This window comes from Triticum dicoccoides, chromosome 5B, assembly GCF_002162155.2.
Source record: "Triticum dicoccoides isolate Atlit2015 ecotype Zavitan chromosome 5B, WEW_v2.0, whole genome shotgun sequence".
NCBI lineage: Eukaryota > Viridiplantae > Streptophyta > Magnoliopsida > Poales > Poaceae > Triticum > Triticum dicoccoides.
The window spans coordinates 423169480-423186208 of record NC_041389.1 but is presented as its reverse complement, the minus strand read 5'-3'; positions in this window follow the sequence as shown (position 1 = coordinate 423186208).

Sequence of the window (16729 nt, the reverse complement as noted above, 5' to 3'; positions counted from 1 at the left end):
TCTTTGTTGAAGAACCACTTTGGTACATTTTCCTAGACATATTTCTTCCTCTAAAAAATTTCTGAAATTTTTAGTAACTTCAAAATAGAAGTGAATAGAACTCAGCAAGATTGCTAGCAACTACTCCCACAAGTGTCTAGAGCCTATATCATGCATTAGAATTACTTGGGACCTCATAAATTTGACATGCAAGCTCAAGAATAGGGTCACCTAGGCAGCAAAAGTTTGCAATCAATAAAGCACTAGAACAAAAACTAATTGGACCATTGGAGGAGTCACATACCAAAGAACAATCTCCCAAAGCAGTTTTGTGAATGGAGCTTTGAGCAAGGAGATCGAAAATCGCAGCAAAATGAGCTAGAACTCGTGCTTGAGCTGGATGAGGATTTTTTTGGGAGGAAGATGAAGTGTGTGGGTGCAGGAATAAGTGGAGGGGGGCCACCGTGGGCCCACGAGGCAGGGGCTTACAGGGCGTGCCCTAGACCCTATTGGCCAGGTGCTTGCCCCCCTGCTGTGTTCTCAGTGCCTAAAATCCTCAAATATTCCAGAAAAAATCATACTAAATTTGCAGGGCATTTGGAGAACTTTTATTTTCGGGATATTTTTTATTGCATGGATAATTCAGAAAACAGACAGATAATACTATTTTTGCTTTATTTATTCTAAATAACAGAAAGTAAAAAGAGGGTACAGAAGGTTGTGCCTTCTAGTTTCATCCATCTCATGACCATCAAAAGGAATCCACTAACAAGGTTGATCAAGTCTTGTTAACGAACTCATTCCGAATAACATGGAATCGGAGAAATTTTGAATAACACTAGGTTACCTCAACGGGGATATGAACATCCCCAATAATAAGAATATCATATTTTTTCTTGACAGTAGGAAGAGGAAAGTCAAAACCTCCAATAACGATAGTTGGAACTTTTCCAATAGAATTGATGCTATGAACTTGAGGTTGTTTCCTCGAAAAGTGTACCGTATGCTCATTACCATTAACATGAAAAGTGACGTTGCCTTTGTTGCAATCAATAATAGCCCCTGCAGTATTCAAAAGGGTCTACCAAGGATAATCGACATACTATCGTCCTCGGGAATATCAAGAATAACAAAGTCCGTTAAGATGGTGACATTTGCAACCACAACAGGCACATCCTCACTAATACCGACAGGTATAGCAGTTGATTTATCAGCCATTTGCAAAGATATTTCAGTAGGTGTCAACTTATTCAAATCAAGTCTATGATATAAAGAGAGAGGCATAACACTAACATCGGCTCCAAGATCACATAAAGCAGTTTTAACATAGTTTCTTTTAATGGAGCATGGTATAGTTGGTACTCCTAGATCTCCTAGTTTCTTTAGTATTCCACCCTTGAAAGTGTAATTAGCAAGCATGGTGGAAATTTCAGCTTCCGGTATCTTTCTTTTATTTGTAATAATATCCTTCATATATTTAGCATAAGGATTTACTTTAAGCATATCAGTTAAGCGCATACGTAAAAAGATAGGTCTAATCATTTTAGCAAAGCGCTCAAAATCCTCATCATCCTTTTTCTTAGATGGTTTAGGAGGAAAAGGCATGGGTTTCTGAACCCATGGCTCTCTTTCTTTACCGTGCTTCCTAGCAACAAAGTCTCTCTTATCATAATGTTGATTCTTTGATTATGGGTTATCAAGATCAACAGCAGGTTCAGTCTCTACATCATTATTATTGCTAGGTTGAGCATCAATACGAACATTATCATTAACATTATCACTAGGTTCATGTTCATCACCTGATTGTGTTTTAGCATCAGAAATAGAAATATCATTGGGATTCTAAGGTGTGTCTACAACAGGTTCACTAGAAGCATGCAAAGTCCTATCATTTTTCTTTTTCTTCTTTTTAGAAGGACTAGGTGCATCTAAATTATTTCTCTGAGAATCTTGCTCAATTCTCTTAGGGTGGCCTTCAGGATACAAAGGTTCCTGAGTCATTCTACCAGTTCTAGTAGCCAATCTAACAGCAAAATCATGTTTATTATTTAATTCATCAAGTAAATCTAACAGAAAAATCGAGCTTTAAGTACTTGTTCTGCTTGAGTGGTAACCATAGAAGCATATTTACTAATGAGTTTAAGTTCACCTTTAACTCTAGCCATATAATCACTTAAGCGTCCAATCATGTAAGCATTACTCTTTAATTCTCTACCAACATAAGCATTAAAACTTTCTTGTCTAGCCATAAAGTCATCAAATTCATCTAAACATTGGCTAGGAAACTTAGTAGACGGGATTTCAACTTTATCATATCTATAGAGATAACTTACCTTTACTACCTGTGTCGGGTTATCAAGACCATGTGCTTCTTCGACAGGCTGTATATTAAGACCATGTATTTCTTCAATAGGAGGTAAATTCTTAACATCTTCAGCTTTCATACTTTTTTTTCATAGATTTCTTTTCCTCTTGCATATCTTCAGGATTGATAAATAAAACACCTCTCTTCTTCAGAGTAGGTTTATGAATAGGCTCGGGAGTTGGCTCAATTGGCTCAGGAATTAGCTCAGGAAGAGTCCAATTATTTTCATTAGTCAATATATTATTCAATAGCAATTCAGCTTGGTCGACTGTTCTTTCCCTGAAAACACAACCAGCACAACTATCCAAGTGGTCCTTGGAAGAATTGGTTAGACCATTATAAAAGATATCAAGTATTTCATTTTTCTTAAGAGGATGATCAGGCAAAGCATTAAGTAACCGGAGAAGCCTCCCCCAAGCTTGTGGGAGACTCTCTTCTTCAATTTGCACAAAATTATGTATTTCCCTCAAGGCAACTTGTTTCTTATGAGCAGAGAAATATTTAGCGGAGAAGTAATAAATCATATCCTAGGGACTACACACACAACCAGGATCAAGAGAATTAAACCAAGTTTTAGCATCACCCTTTAATGAGAACGAAAATATCTTAATGATATAGTAGTAGCAAGATTTCTCATCATCAGTGAACACGGTGGCTATATCATTCAACTTAGTAAGATGTGCCATAACAGTTTCACATTCATAGCCATAAAAAGGATAAGATTCAACCAGAGTAATTATCTCAGGATCAACAGAGAATTCATAATCCTTATCAGTAACAAAGATAGGTGAAGTAGCAAAAGCAGGGTCATATTTCATTCTAGCATTTAGAGTTTTATGTTTAAGTTTGGCTAATAACTTCTTAAGATCATATCTATCATTGCAAGCAAAAAGATCTCTAGCAGTTTCTTCATCCATAACATAACCCTCTGGAACAACATGCAATTCATACTTAGGGGGAGAACCTTCATCATCACTATCTTCAATAATTTCATCGTCTATAATTTCATTCTCTCTAACCCGAGCAAGTTGTTCATCAAGAAATTCACCTAATGACAAAGTAGTATCAAGCACAGAAGTAGTTTCATCATAAGTATCATGCATAGTAAAAGTGGCATCATCAATAATATGCGACATATTAGAATTCATAGCAGTAGCAGATTTAGGTGTCGCAAGCTTACTCAAAATAGAAGGAGAATCTAGTGCAGAGCTAGATGGCAGTTCCTTACCTCCCCTCGTAGTTGAGGGAAAAATCTTAGTTCTTTCGTCTTTCAAGTTCCTCATAGTAATCAGCAGATATAAATCCCAAGTGACTCAACTAAGAGAGCTATGCTCCCCGGCAACGGCGCCAGAAAATGGTCTTGATAACCCACAAGTATAGGGGATCACAACAGTTTTCGAGGGTAGAGTATTCAACCCAAATTTATTGATTCAACACAAGGGGAGCCAAAGAATATTCTCAGGTATTAGCAGTTGAGTTGTCAATTCAACCACACCTGGATAACTTAGTATCTGCAGCAAAGTATTTAGTAGTAAAGTAGAATGATAGTAATGATAACAGTGGTAAAAGTAACGATAACAGTTTTGTAGTAATTGTAACAGTAGCAACGGTAAAGTAAATAAGCAAAGCACAATATGTGAAAAGCTCGTAGGCATTGGATCAGTGATGGATAATTATGTCGGATGTGATTCCTCATGTAATAGTCATAACATAGGGTGACACAGAACTAACTCCAGTTCATCAATATAATGTAGGCATGTATTCCGAATATAGTCATACGTGCTTATGGAAAAGAACTCGCATGACATCTTTTGTCCTACCCTCCCGTGGCAGTGGGGTCCTAACGGAAACAAAGGGATATTAAGGCCTCCTTTTAATAGAGTACCGAACCAAAGCATTAGCACTTAGTGAATATATGAACTCCTCAAACTACGGTCATCACCGAGAAGTATCCCGATTATTTTCACTTCGGGGTTGTAGGATCATAACACACAATAGGTGACTATAGACTTGCAAGATAGGATCAAGAACTCACATATATTCATGAAAACATAATAGGTTCAGATCTGAAATCATGGCACTCGGGCCCTAGTGACAAGCATTAAGCATAGCAAAGTCATAGCAACATCAATCTCAGAACATAGTGGATACTACAGATCAAACCCTAACAAAACTAACTTGATTACATGGTAAATCTCATCCAACCCATCACCGTCCAGCAAGCCTACGATGGAATTACTCACGCATGGCGGTGAGCTTCATGAAATTGGTGATGGAGGATGCTTGATGATGACGACGATGATGAATCCCCCTCTCTGGAGCCCCGAACGGACTCCAGATCAGCCCTCCCGAGAGAGATTAGGGCTTGGCAGCGGCTCCGTATCGTAAAACGTGATGAAACTTTCTCTCTGATTTTTTTCTCCGCAAAAGCAAATATATAGAGTTGGAGTTGAGGTCGGTGGACATCCAGCGGGCCTACGAGGCAGGGGGCGCGCCCAGGGGGAGCCCCCCCCCCCTCATGGACAGGGTGTGGGGCCCCTGGCCTTGATTCTTTCGCCAATATTTTTTATATTTTCCAAAAGTAATCTTCGTAGATTTTCAGGTCATTCCGAGAACTTTTGTTTCTGCACAAAAGTAACACCATGGCAGTTGTGCTGAAAACAGCGTCAGTCTGGGTTAGTTTCATTCAAATCATGCAAGTTAGAGTCCAAAACAAGGGCAAAAGTGCTTGGAAAAGTAGATACGTTGGAGACGTATCAGCTTGCTCATAGCAGCAACAGTACCAACGATCCTGGCACTTCCGAAGCGAAGAACAAAAACGGCAGGCCCCGACGCAACAAAAACAAGCGTCGAAGCAACACTGACAATACCGAAGACATTGCGGTCAACGCCGGATTCAGTGGCTCCAAGCCAGGTCAACGGAAGAGGCCATTCAAAAGAGACAAAGACGGTTCATCTAGCCTGGACCGAATACTTGATCGACCTTGCCAGATTCATGGCACCCTTGACAAGCCTGCCAACCATACCAACACAAGCTGTTGGGTCTTTAAGCAGGCCGGTAAGTTAAACACCAAGCACACGGTGAAAGGGTCCCCCAGCGAGGATGACGATGAGTAGCGTCGCCCACCGAACATAGGGGGACAGAAGAAATTTCCCCCTGAGGTCAAACGGTGAACATGATATACGCTACTCACATCCCCAAAAGGGAGCGCAAGCGCGCGTGAAGGGACGTCCACGTGATAGAGCCAGTCGCCCCAAAATTTAACCCGTGGTCAGCATGCCTGATCACCTTTGATCGCAAGGACCATCCCACCAGTATCCGTCATGGAGGTTCAGCTGCATTAGTCCTTGACCCAATTATTGACGGATTCCACCTTACGAGAGTCCTCATGGACAGCAGAAGTAGTCTTAACCTGCTCTATCAGGACACAGTCTGGAAAATGGGTATCGACTTGTCAAGAGTCAAACTCACCAAAACTACCTTTAAAGGAGTTATACCTGGTGTAGAGGCCTGCTGCATGGGCTCAATCACATTGGAGGCCGTATTCGGTTCACCGGACAACTTCCAAAGCGAAGACTTGATCTTCGACATCGTCCCTTTCCACAGCGGCTATCACGCACTACTCGGACGAACCGCGTTTGCTTGCTTCAACGGGGTCCCGCATTATGCTTATGTAAAAGTCAAAATGCCATGACCACGTGGTGTTATAACAGTCCATGGAAACATGGACTGTTCCCTCCATACCAAGAACACACCGCGGCCCTCACAGCGGAAGTGCAGGTTGGCCTTATCAAACCGAACGCCACATCAGCAATCAAGCCATCGGACCCCATCAAACGAGTCAAAACTACCACACACCATGATAGTCCAGCTCGTCAGGAGCTCGACTAGCAATCCGGCCTCCATCTTCACCCCAACCAAGCAGCGGCCATGTACCGCATGCTCATAACTACGCACTAAAAATACCATGGGCGACGATGGAGGCATATCTAGGATAAAGTCCAAAATACGGCTCAACCGTATCCGGACCCCAATCTATCTTTTTCTTAACTTCATGTTTTCTTTTCAGGTTCTTTACGAACCCACATCACCCTTTTTGTGGTGATAAGGGCCCTTTTTCCGGCCCCTTATGAAAACTTATTCATTAATCCTCTCAAAGGATTACACACCCAGGCGAAAAGCAGCGCAAATGTATGGCGGAGTACCTAAAGGATCTTCCAAGATCACCTCCCCCCTTGTTATTAAATACCTGTACACAACTTTCCCCTTGGCTCGGCATGTAAAATAGCCTCGATGCTTATAGCATTATTTGTACAAATATGTTTTGACGTATCAATCAGACTATAATGGAAACAGTTTTTCGCCCAAATTATTTGGTACTGGCTTATTCCCTATTCGGTATTTTCTCTTCTTTATCATCTGATTGTCATGTACACCTGGGCTTGACCTAAATCGCCAGGGGCTCTATTCAGCCGCGTACATTTATTAAATTTACCATAAGTCCGAACACTTTCACAAGTGCAATTCGGTGTCTCGAATCTAGCATTATATGCATCGGCTCCGAATCATGTCTTGGGTCAATAGTTGGGTTGCCCGGCTCCTGTGGTTACTACCTTATGTTCTGATTGTTCGGCTAAGGAAGTAAAGGGAGAACTACTGCGATTGTGTTTCTGGTTGGCCGGATAAACACCTCAGTAGAGAAAGCTGAAAACTGACTATCATGATGCGGCGAGAGCTGGTCAGCTATTCGGTCACTCATTACAAATCTCTTGCGATTTTTTCGTGTCACACGAAGGACCTGTTCTTCCCTAGTCAGGCGCCCACAGCACCCGAGTTCGGATAACTGAACAATACCAGGGGCTGAGCCTACAATCTTATTGTCAAACTCCTATGGCTAAGTGAGAGTGATAAAGCCGCATAGTCTGATTGCCTGGTTCGCCGCACTAGCACCTCCTTCAAGGACCAAATCGTTGGGTTAAGTAAGCTTTTGTGCTGTTCCGAACACCCCTGTAGTATCTACGCGAGGGGCTGAAGCTGACGACTGGCTAACTCTCAGATTTAATAAACGGCCAGAACGGAGGATTTATAATTTCAGAGGAAACAAGACTAAAATTATACGAACGCTTTGTTTTCATTACAAAGTTTGGGCATCATAGATACATTCATTCAAAAATGATATCCTTCAAACACAAGCCCTCTATAATGCGGGATCCTTCAAGGACGTCGTTGCAATACTTCTCCGGCGTTGCTCCTTGCTTGCAGGCGGTCCCTCGGTTGCAAGACTGGTGGCATTCATCTTTGCCCACTGTATCTTGACACGGGCGAGGGCCATCTGGGCACCTTCAATGCAGACCGACCACTTTATAGCATCTAACCGTGGGCAGGCGTTGACCAGTCGCTTCACAAGCCCAAAGTAGCTATTAGGTATTGGTTCGGCTGGACAGAGAAGGACTATCACATCCTTCATGGCCAGTTCGGCCATCCTATGTAGCTCGGTCAGCTGTTTCAACCAATCGCTGAGGGGCAAGGGCTGCTCTAGCTCAAGGTATTGTGACCAGAACAGTTTCTTTGTTGAGCTCCCCTCTTTGGCTCGGAAGAAATCTGCAGCATATGCAACACTTCGGGGCAGATCCGCAAACGCTCCTGGACAACACCAAATCTGTGTTAGAAAGGTGTATGTCCTCCCTATGAATTTGCTATGCATATTAAAAGTCTTACCGACCGCGATCTACTTGGCTTCGCGGATCTCCTGACATGCGCCTTGGGCTTCAACCTGGGCCTCCTTTGCACTTTGGAGCACCGTAGCAAGTTTGGAGTCTCGCTCCGACACCTCGTGCTCCAAAGACTCACATTTTCTTATAGCCTCTGTGAGCTCTTGTTGGACTTCGTCCAACCTCGCTGATATGTCTCCGTCGTATCTATAATTTTTGATTGTTCCATGCCAATATTATTCAACTTTCATATACTTTTGGCAACTTTTTATACTATTTTTGGGACTAACATATTGATCCAGTGCCCAGTGTCAGTTCCTGTTTGTTGCATGTTTTATGTTTCACAGAAACCCAATATCAAATAGAGTCCAAACGGGATAAAAACGGACGGAGAATATTTTTGGAATATTTGTGATTTTTGGGACGAAAAATCAACGCGAGATGGTGCCCGAGGAGGCCACGAGGCAGGGGGGCGCGCCCTGGGACGACAGGCGTGCCCCTGACCCTCATGGGCACCCATAAGGCGGTTGACGCTCTTCTTTGGCCGCAATAAAGCTAATTTTTGGAAAAATATCTGGGCGAAGGTTTCAATCCAATCGGAGTTACGGATCTCCGGATATAAAAGAAACGGTGCCAGGGAAGAATCTGAGAACGCAGAAACAGAGAGAGACAGAGAGACAGATCCAATCTCGGAGGGGCTCTCGCCCTTCCCACGCCATGGGAGCCAAGGACCAGAGGGGAAACCCTTCTCCCATCTAGGGAGAAGGTCAAGGAAGAATAATAAGAAGGGGGGCTCCCCCCTTGCTTCCGGTGGCGCCGGAACGCTACCGGGGGCCATCATCATCACCGCGATCTACACCAACACCTCCATCATCTTCACCAACATCTCCATCACCTTCCCCCATCTATATTCAGTGGTCCACTCTCCCGCAACCCGCTGTACCCTCTACTTGAGCATGGTGCTTTATGCTTCATATTATTATCCAATGATGTGTTGCCATCCTATGATGTCTGAGTAGATTTTCGTTCTCCTATCGGTGATTGATGAATTGTTATGATTGGTTTAATTTGCTTGTGGTTATGTTGTTGTCCTATTGTGACCTCCGTGTCACGCAAGCGTGAGGGATTCCTGCTGTAGGGTGTTGCAATACGTTCATGATTCGCTTATAGTGGGTTGCTTGAGTGACAGAAGCATAAACCCGAGTAAGGGGGTTGTGGCGTATGGGATAAAGGGAACTTGATACTTTAATGCTATGGTTAGGTTTTACCTTAATGATCTTTAGTAGTTGCGGATGCTTGCTAGAGTTCCAATCATAAGTGCATATGATCCAAGAAGAGAGAGTATGTTAGCTTATGCCTCTCCCACATAAAACTTGCTATCGGTCTAGTAAAGTAGTCAATTGCTTAGGGACAATTTCACAACTCCTACCACTACTTTTCCACACTCTCTATATTTACTTTATTGCTTCTTTATCTAAACAACCCTAGCTTTTATTTACGTGCTCTTTATTATCTTGCAAACTTATCCAACAACACCTACAAAGTACTTCTAGTTTCATACTTGTTCTAGGTAAGGCGAACACTAAGCGTGCGTAGAGTCGTATCAGTGGCAGATAGGACTTGAGAGAATATTTGTTCTACCTTTAGCTCCTCGTTGGGTTCGACACTCTTACTTATCGAAAGAGGCTACAATTATCCCCTACACTTGTGGGTTATCAAGACCTTTTTCTGGCGCCGTTGCCGGGAAGTCATAGCGTGGGGTGAATATTCTCGTGTGTGGTTGTTTGCTTTATCACTAAGTAGTTTTTATTTGTTGTTCTTAGTTGTTTTCTATCTTTAGTTATGGGTAGGAAACGCAAAATACCAAAAAAATTAGTTGTACCTATTGCACCAATGGTCGAAGAACCACTCAAAATCTATCACACTCCTGAAGCTTTTTACTTGGATCATCTTCGATCCCTTTGTGCTCGTGCTGAAACCCCAACTAGCTTAGTTGAGGGAAAATCTTTAGATGAGCATGCTTGTTATGTGCGACACCGTATATCTAAAAAAGGGAAACTTTTACTGGATCAAATTCATCGTTTGTAATGCTATGCTTGGAATTTATGTGAAATATATGATTTTACTTGTTGTTCTGAAAACCCTAAGAAACACCTTTCCTACCAATGTGAGTTTAGTGATAATGGAATCGTACCTTCGTATGCTAAGGGTGTTTATAATTACTATGATGTTCAACAAATTGAAGAATTTGTTGCTTTTAACGGTGCTTACGAAATTGCTTCTTTGATTGAAAAGTATGATGCTACTCTCTACAAATCTGAAAATTTTGTCGTATTTAAATATTGTTATGATAATTATGCTTCTAATGCCTATGTTAAACTATATATTGAGGACTCCTCCGCTGTCCAAGAAGAGACTAATATTTTGCAGGAGTCTATGGAAGAAGAAATTGATGAAACTGTGAGCTCATTGGATGAAAAAGATGATGAGGAGAGTGAAGAACAAAAGGAGGAAGAGCAGATTAGCTATCCGTGCCCACCTTCTAATGAGATTAACTCTTCAACTCATACATTGTTTAATTTCCCTTCGTGCTTACCAAAGGATTATTGCTATGATGATTGCTATGATCCCTTTAATTCGTTTGAAATACCCCTTTTTGATGATGCTTGCTATGCTTGTGGCCAAGATGCCAATATGAATTATGCTTATGGATATGAACTTGCTATAGTTCCTTACGTCAAACATGAAATTGTTGCTATTGCACCCACGCATGATAGTCCTATTATCTTTTTAAATTCTCCCGACTACACTATATCGGAGAAGTTTGCCCTTATTAAGGATTATATTGATGGGTTGCATTTTACTACTACACATGATGATTTTGATAGATATAATATGCATGTGCTTGCTGCTCCTACTTGCAATTATTATGAGAGAGGAACTACATCTCCGCCTCTTTATGTTCCCAACACGATAGAATTGCAAGAAATTGCTTATACTATGCATTGGCCTTTACTTTGTGTGCATGAATTGTTCTTTTATGACATGTCGATGCATAGGAAGAGAGTTAGACTTCGTCGTTGCATGATATATGTTACTTTGTGCTCACTACAAAAGTACAAATCATTGTTAATTAAAATTGGCTTTGATATACCTTGGGATCCGGGTGGATCCATTACTTGAGCACTATATGCCTAGCTTAATGGCTTTAAAGAAAGCGCTGCCAGGGAGACAACCCGAAAGTTTTAGAGAGTCATTTATTTCTGTTATGTGCTTTTATAAAGTTTTTATTATAAAAATAATGTGCCAAGGTTTGCCTTTAGGATGTTTACAATACTTGTTGGGTTGTACGGTGCAGGACAGAAACTTTGGCTGTAGTGCGTGATTTTACATTTTTTCTGAAACGTCAAATGGTTCTGATTCTTTTTGCACTCTCTTGCTATGCAAATTGTTTATTTTTCCTAAATTTGGTAAAAATTTTGGGGTACCAGAAGTATGGTGAATGTTCAGATTGCTACAGACTGTTCTATTTTTGACAGATTCTGTTTTTGATGCATAGTTTACTTGTTTTGATGAAACTATCAATTTCTATCAGTGGATTAAGCCATGGAAAAGATATATTACAGTAGACACAATGCAAAAACAAAATATGAATTGGTTTGCAACAGTACTTAGAGTAGTGATTTGCTTTATTATACTAACGGATCTTACCGAGTTTTCTGTTGAAGTTTTGTGTGGATGAAGTGTTTGTCGAGAAGGTCTCGATATGAGGAAAAGGAGGAGAGGAAAGAGCTCAACCTTGGGGATTCCCAAGGCACCCCAAGTAAATATTCAAGGAGACTCAAGCGTCTAAGCTTGGTGATGCCCCAGAAGGCATCCCCTCTTTCTTCAACAAGTATCGGTATGTTTTCGGATTCGTTTCGTTCATGCGATAAGTGTAAATCTTGGAGCATCTTTTGCATTTAGTTTTCACTTTTCTTTTATGCACCATGCTAGTATGAGATAGTCCTTGGTTGATTTATAGAATGATCATTGCACTTCACTTAAATCTTTTGAGTATGACTTTATAGAATGCTTCATGTGCTTCACTTATATCATTTGAAGTTTGGATTGCCTGTTTCTCTTCACATAGAAAACCGCCATTTGTAGAATGCTCTTTTGCTTCACTTATATTTGTTAGAGCATGGGCATATCTTTTTTAGAAAGAAATAAACTCTCTTGCTTCACTTATATCTATTTAGAGAGGTGATAGGAATTGGTCATTCACATGGTTAGTCATAAAATCCTACATAAAACTTGTGGATCACTGAATATGATATGTTTGATTCCTTGCAATAGTTTTGCGATATAAAGGTGGTGATATTAGAGTCATGCTAGTGGGTAGTTGTGGATTTTAGAAATACTTGTGTTGAAGTTTGTGATTCCCGTAGCATGCACGTATGGTGAATCATTGTGTAACGAAGTTGGAGCATGAGGTATTTATTGATTGTCTTCCTTATGAGTGGCGGTTGGGGACGAGCGATGGTCTTTTCCTACCAATCTACCCCCCTAGGAGCATGTGTGTAGTACTTTGTTTCAATGACTAATAGATTTTGCAATAAGTATGTGAGTTCTTTATGACTAATGTTGAGTCCATGGATTATACGCACTCTCACCCTTCCATCATTGCTAGCCTCTTCGATACCGTGCATTTCCCTTTCTCATCTCGAGAGTTGGTGCAAACTTCGCTGGTGCATCCAAACCCTGTGATATGATACGCTCTATCACACATAAGCCTCCTTATATCTTCCTCAAAACAGCCACCATGCCTACCTATCATGGCATTTCCATAGCCATTCTGAGATATATTGCCATGCAACCACCATCATCATCATATACATGACTTGAGAATTTATTGTCATATTGCCTTGCATGATCGTAAGATAGCTAGCATGATGTTTTCATGGCTTGTCCATTTTTTGATATTTTTGCTATGCTAGATCATTGCACATCCCGGTACACCGCCGGAGACATTCATATAGAGTCATATCTTTGTTCTAGTATTGAGTTGTAATATTGGGTTGTAAGTAAATAAAAGTGTGATGATCATCATTATAGAGCATTTGCCCCCCCCCCCCGCCAAAAAAAAGAGAGGCCAAAGAAGCCTAAATAAAAAAGGGGGGCCAAAGAAGCCCGCCCAAAAAAAAGAAATAAAAAGCAAAAAAGAAAAGGGGCAATGTTACTATCCTTTTACCACACTTGTGCTTCAAAGTAGCACCATGTTATTCATATAGAGAGTCTCTTATGTTGTCACTTTCATATGCTAGTGGGAATTTTTCATTATAGAACTTGGCTTGTATATTCCAATGATGGGCTTCCTCAAATGCCCTAGGTCTTCATGAGCAAGCAAGTTGTATGCATACACACTTAGTTTTAGTTTGAGCTTTCATACACTTATAGCTCTAGTGCATCCATTGCATGGCAATCCCTACTCCTCACATTGACATCAATTGATGGGCATCTCCATAACCTGTTGATCAGTCGCGTCGATGTGAGACTATCTCCCTTTTTGTCTTCTCCACACAACCTCCACCATCATATTCTATTCCACCCATAGTGCTATGTCCATGGCTCACGCTCATGTATTGCGTGAAGGTTGAAAAGGTTTGAGAACGTCAAAAGTATGAAACAATTGCTTGGCTTGTCATCGGGGTTGTGCATGATTTGAATATTTTGTGTGATGAAGATGGAGCATATCCAGACTATATGATTTTGTAGGGATAACTTTCTTTGGCCATGCTGTTTTGAAAAGACATGATTGCTTTATTAGTACTCTCGAAGTATTATCGTTTTTATGTCAAATGATAGACTACTGCTTTGAATCACTCGTGTCTTATATTCATGCCATGATTAGATATATGATCAAGATTATGCTAGGTAGCATTCCACATCAATAATTTTTTTTATCATTTACCTACTCGAGGACGAGCAGGAATTAAGCTTGGGGATGCTGATACGTCTCCGTCGTATCTATAATTTTTTATTGTTCCATGCCAATATTATTCAACTTTGATATACTTTTGGCAACTTTTTATACTATTTTTGTGACTAACATATTGATCCATTGCCTAGTGCGAGTTCCTGTGTGTTGCATGTTTTATGTTTCGCAGAAACCCAATATCAAACGGAGTCCAAACGGGATAAAAACGGACGGAGAATATTTTTGGAATATTTGTGATTTTTGGGAGGAAGAATCAACGCGAGACGGTGCCCGAGGGGGCCACGAGGCAAGGGGGGCAGGCACGCCCTTGACCCTCATGGGCACCCCGTAAGGCAGTTGACGCTCTTCTTTGGCTGCAAGAAAGCTAATTTTTGGAAAAATATCTGGGCGAAGGTTTCAATCCAATCAAAGTTACGGATCTCCGGATATAAAAGAAACGGTGCCAGGGCAGAATCTGAGAACGCAGAAACAGAGAGACAGAGAGACAGATCCAATCTCGGAGGGGCTCTTGCCCCTCCCGCGCCATGGGAGCCAAGGACCAGAGGGGAAACCCTTCTCCCATCTAGGGAGAAGGTCAAGGAAGAAGAAGAAGAAGGGGGGCTCTCTCCCCCTTGCTTCCGGTGGCGCCGGAACGCTGTCGGGGGCCATCATCATCATCGCGATCTACACCAACACCTCCATCATCTTCACCAACATCTCCCTCACCTTCCCCCATCTATATTTAGCGGTCCACTCTCCTACAACCCGTTCTACCCTATACTTGAGCATGGTGCTTTACGCTTCATATTATTATCCAATGATGTGTTGCCATCCTATGATGTTTGAGTAGATTTTTGTTGTCCTATCGGTGATTGATGAATTTCTATGATTGGTTTAATTTGCTTGTGGTTATGTTGTTGTCCTATTGTGCCCTCCGTGTCGCGCAAGCATGAGGGATTCCCTCTGTAGGGTGTTGCAATACATTCATGATTCGCTTATAGTGGGTTGCTTGGGTGACAGAAGCATAAACCCGAGTAAGGGGGTTGTGGCGTATGGGATAAAGGGGACTTGATACTTTAATGCTATGGTTGGGTTTTACCTTAATGATCTTTAGTAGTTGCGGATGCTTGCTAGAGTTCCAATCATACGTGCATATGATCCAAGAAGAGAAAGTATGTTAGCTTATGCCTCTCCCACATAAAACTTGCTATCGGTCTAGTAAAGTAGTCAATTGCTTAGGGACAATTGCACAACTCCTACCACCACTTTTCCACACTCGCTATATTTAATTTATTGCTTCTTTATCTAAATAGCCCCTAGATTTTATTTACGTGCTCTTTATTATATTGCAAACTTATCCAACAACACCTACAAAGTACTTCTAGTTTCATACTTGTTCTAGGTAAGGCGAACACTAAGCGTGCGTAGAGTCGTATCAGTGGCAGATAGGACTTGAGAGAATATTTGTTCTACCTTTAGCTCCTCGTTGGGTTCGACACTCTTACTTATCGAAAGAGGCTACAATTATCCCCTACACTTGTGGGTTATCACTCACCTCATGCTTTTGGCGGGCGGTTCATTCCTCGTCCGCCTCCTTTTTGGCTTCGGCCAGCGCACCCTTGAGGGCTTCGACCTCAGATGTGTCAACTTTGAGCATAAATACAAAGCTCAGGCAGATAACAAAACGGAACTCATATCAGTTCATATCTGCTTCGGTATGACATACCTTGTTTTGCCTCCAGCCTCCGCTTTAGTTCGGAGACTTCAGACGCATGCGAAGCTGCTGCCAGCTTCGCAGCCTACTCATCCAAGTAGACATAATGTTAGCTCCTATGAAGTTTTATTTGATCCTCTATTCGTCCCTTCTTCGGGAAACGCCGAACAGAGTCTCAGGGGCTACTATCTGTATACAGTTGTTCCTTTTGTAAATAACTAAAAATGTATTACTTCGCATACCTCAAAGCCTGTTAGAAGGCTGGGGTAAGCTTGGTTCAATCTGCTTTTAGCGGCCCGAACCTTTTCAACCACCGTACCCATAAGGGTACGGTGTTCCTCCACAATGGAAGCACTTTGAAGCGCTTCCATCAGAATGTCTGGTGCCTCCGGATTGATAGAGGACGCCGGTGGAGACGGAGCGCCCCCTTCCTTGAAAGAAGGTTGTGGTTCCGATTCTGGAACCATGTGGGTCTCCGGAATAATATTCGGTGGGGGGCCGAATTGAGCGTTGCCCCCATCGCCGGTCTCCAGGGGATTTGATTTCCCCCTCTCTTCGGCAACAGAGGTGTTACCCTCCGCCGCCACCTTCACGGCCTCTTGTACCTCCCCATGACCTGGAGAGGTTCTCTGGGATAACACTTTAGTGTTATCTGTGGTAGTGGGTGGAGAGATCTGCGGAGGCGACTCGCTCTCCATCGCGTTCGTCCCTAGCGAGTTTCCAGATGATGATGATCGTTGGGGGAAATCACGAGCCGGGCTATAATGCACAATTCAAAATGTTATAATAATAAGGCATGAAATCGGATATACGTGTGGTGTCTTCAGATACTTATGATTCAGCCAAAGGCTTCGGCCTGAGGTGCCGCTTTGGGATGGCATCGGCGCCCGCTTCGGAATCATCCGAAAGGGAGGGTTTTCCTTTCTTGGTCGCCTCCGCCTTCAGATCTACGGAGGCCGGCCTCTTCTTCTCCCCCCTGGGGGGAGAGTTGCTCTCTTCC